Raw genomic sequence first — 3,850 nt, forward strand, 5'->3', positions numbered from 1 at the left:
TTCTGGCACAGAGCCAGAGCATTCTAGCTCACAGAGCCAGAGGGACCAGAATGGGAAACGAGAACCTTTCTGAGGGCTCACAGAGGCTAGGTGGTGGAAACAACTGGACTTGGGTCTGGGTGAAGGTGAGCGAGGTCACAGAGCCAGGCCCTGGGATCTGATCTGCCCTGACTTGCAGTGGAGAACGGAAGTCACTTCTCCCTGAGTGTAGTTTCCGCTTCAGTTACAAAGTGGTTTGAGCCACTGGAGCCACTGAGCTCCACTGGAACTCAGAAAGATACTTCCAAACACACCGATGGTAGTGAGGTCAGTACCTGAATGTGGGTGATTGAAAGAGCCATGTTAAAATATTCTTTGTTTTTGAGACAGCACGAGCAGGGAGGGACAGAGAGAGAGGGAGACACAGAATCCGAAGCAGGCTCCAGGCTCCAAGCTGTCAACACAGAGCCCGACGTGGGGCTCGAACTCACCATGAGATCATGATCTAAGCCAAAGTCGGATGCTCAACCAACTGAGCCACCCAGGTGCCCCAAAATATTCTTAATAGTGATTGAAAGAATTTAACACAGGGTTTTTGTTCTTGTGTCTTGAGTTTACTGCTGTGTTTGAATTGAGAGGTTTGGGCGAGCGAAGCTATGACCAGATTGACAAAATTCATCTGGGGCTCATTGTCCATGACACCTAATAGATTCCAGCCTTTCTGTTAGGCACTTATTCCGGACATAAGACACAGTTCCCGCTCTCAGGTGCTCAGAAACGCCTCTGAAAAGAGAAAGCCCACAGAGCACCACACCCTCCAGGATTTATCAAATGGAGCAATCAAGTCACGTTGGGCATTGTGGGGCCCAGGACATGAGGCGGTCAGTTCCAAAGGAAGTAGGCCCGCGGCCTGGCTCCTTCCCAGGGACAGCGCTCATGCAGGCCACATCTGCGTCTTCCGTGGTGCATTTTCTCCGCCGCGCTGAAGCAGTTTGGCTTCACGGGCTGGTGGAGTGGCCTTTTGAAGTCTCAATTACAGCACCAGCCAGGTGGCCGTACCTTGCAGATCTGGGGCAAGGTTCTCCAGAAGGCTGTGGATGCTCTGAATCTGGGCATCCAGTCTGTGGTACTATTTCTCGTAGAGTCAGGATTCCCAGTTCAGGAATCAAGGGCCGGAAATGGGAGTGGCGCCACTCACCATTCCCTCTAGCGCTGTTAGTTACCCCTAGCAAAATAAATTTTGTCTCCTGCTCCCACAACTTTTTTGCTCTGCTGGCCTAACCGGAGGCCTTAGCTCCAAGGAAGGAGCGCTTCTACTGGGAGACATGACAGTGATCCCCCTGACCTGGAACTCAGGACTGCCACCACGGGCTCCTCGTGTCTTGGAGTCAACAGGCCAAGAAGGGAGTCAACGGGGGGCTGGCTGGGGTGACTGATCCAGACTTCCAAGGAGAAACCAGACTCCACAGTGGAGGTGAGGACTATGTGTGAAAAGAGGGAGATCCTTCAGGGCCCCTCTTCATAATACGAGGCTCCGTGATTAAGGCCGATGGCAAACTACAACAACCCAATCCAGCCAGGATGACTCATGGCCTAGATCCTTCGGGAATGAAAGTTTGTGGCATTCTGTGGGGTAAAGAATCACAACCAGCTGAGGTTCTTGATGAAAGCAGAGGGAATACAGAACGAGCAGTTATAACTAACTACCTGCTACTACCATGGGACCAATTATAGAAACAGGGACTGTAATTATGATTATTTCCTCCTTACCTGTTATGAATACACTGGTGTGTATACACATACACTTATGGACGTATGTATACATATACATAATATACACATATCGAGCAAATGTCCTTGTTCTTTCCTCTCTCATTCCCATTTCATATAACATGTATTGTCTTCAAGTCAGTATTTAAATAGTAGTTAAAATCTTTTTTAAAAATCTACTTTATTTTATTATTATTTCTTAATTACTGTTTATTTTCAAGCAAGAGAGAGCAAGCAGGGGAGAGGGGCAGAGAGAATCTGAAGCAGGCTCCATGATCAGGGCAGAGCCTGACGCGGGGCTTGATCCCATGACCCCTTGGATCATGACCTGAGCCGAGATCAAGAGTTGGGCTCTCAACCGCCTGAGCCACCCAGGTGCTCCGTAAGTGGTATTTAATTTTATATTACAGTATTTCAGTTACGGGATATCAGGAAAATAATCAACATCACTCAAATATTTGCCTCCTCTTCTGGGGAAGGAATTCGTGTGTTTTCCCTCTGCCAGTGTCCCTCTCCTCCCGGAGGAGGGACCCTAAGGCTCTCACACGCAGTGATGGCAGTTCAGGGAGCTAGGAGATCGCATCCGTAAGAGAGAGGGAGAGGTGCGGTAAGAAAGGCCAGGGGTGGGGGTAGGAGTGAGGATCTGTGGACACAGCTGAGGGTAAGCAGCCTTTAGTGACCAGATGGGTCCTCACCACATAGGCATGCCCCCTGCTCGCTCCCACACCAGGACACCTCTCCCCACCTGGTATGTGGCCGGCCCCAGAAGTCTCTGAGCTGACAGGACCTGGTTGAGTGTCCAAGCTCCTTGGGAGCACCACTTCCCCATGTCACAGGTGCCGGTCTTGCCACTATGGCACCGGTGTGAGGCCAAATGTTTAGTCCAGGGACCTCGCTAGGAATGGCTCCCCTTGAGTCACAGTATAGGCTTGTGTCCTCCCCAAGAACCCCAACATCCTAGAGCCCAGTGATGGGTTCTGGGCTGCAGGACAGTCAGGATATCACAGAGGGTTGAGGGCAACCAGAAAGGGTTTCCACCTAGAATATCCGGTCTCTGCCTACCTCCACAGAAAATTCTGTAAAACTTAGTCACATCTTTCTCCTGCTCAGCCAGTTCCAACTGAACTGAGAATAAAATCCAAACTCCTTATCTGACCTACAGGTCCTTCACCTTTTCCTCATTATCTGCCTCTCCTTACCTTCCCTGCCATCGCCTTCTCTTCAGTGACACCCACCACACTGGCCGACCGCCCTTATTTTGTGGACGTGTTAATAAGTAAGCTACTTGCCGCTTCCTCGGGGCCTCTGCACTTGCCCTTTCTTTTGCCTTCATGTACCCCTCCAGCCCAGATCACACATGACAGCCTCCCCCTTATCTCTGTGTTTGCTCAGATTTCATCTTCAACATGCACTCCCTGGCCACTCTAATATTGCCCCACCCCACTCCCACTGAGGCAGTCACTCTCTAACCCCTCGTCCTGCTTTATTATACTCAGAGCACCTCTCGCTATTTGAATTTTTCATTTGTTTTTGTCTCCCCCACTTAGAATATGAGTTCCATGAAGGTAGGGCTGTGTCTCTCATGTTCAATTCAGTATTCTCAAAACCTAAACTATTAGCTAATGGATATCTGTTGAGAGAAAAAAAGAAAGGAAGGAAGGGAGGAAGGTAGGGAAGGAGGGAGGGAGAAGGAAGGAAGGAAGGAAGGAAGGAAGAAGGAAGGGAGGGAGGAAGAAGGAAGGAAGGAAAGAAGGAAGGAAGAAAAGAAGGAAGGAAAAAAGGAAGGAATGGAGGGAGAAGGAAGGGGGAGGGAGGGAGGGAAAGAAGGAGGGAAGGAGGGGAGGGAGGGAAGGAGAAAGACGGAAGGGAGGGAGGGAAGGAGAGGGAAGGAAGGAAGGAAGGAAGGAAGGAAGGAAGAAGGAAGGGAAGGAGGAAGAAGGAAGGAAGGAAAGAAGGAAGGAAGGAAGAAAAGAAGTAAGGAAAAAAGGAAGGAAGGGAGGGAGAAGGAAGGGGGAGGGAGGGAGGGAAAGAAGGAGGGAAGGAGGGGAGGGAGGGAAGGAGAAAGACGGAAGGAAGGGAGGGAGGGAAGGAGAGGGAAGGA

Source organism: Felis catus, chromosome D2, assembly GCF_018350175.1.
Source record: "Felis catus isolate Fca126 chromosome D2, F.catus_Fca126_mat1.0, whole genome shotgun sequence".
NCBI lineage: Eukaryota > Metazoa > Chordata > Mammalia > Carnivora > Felidae > Felis > Felis catus.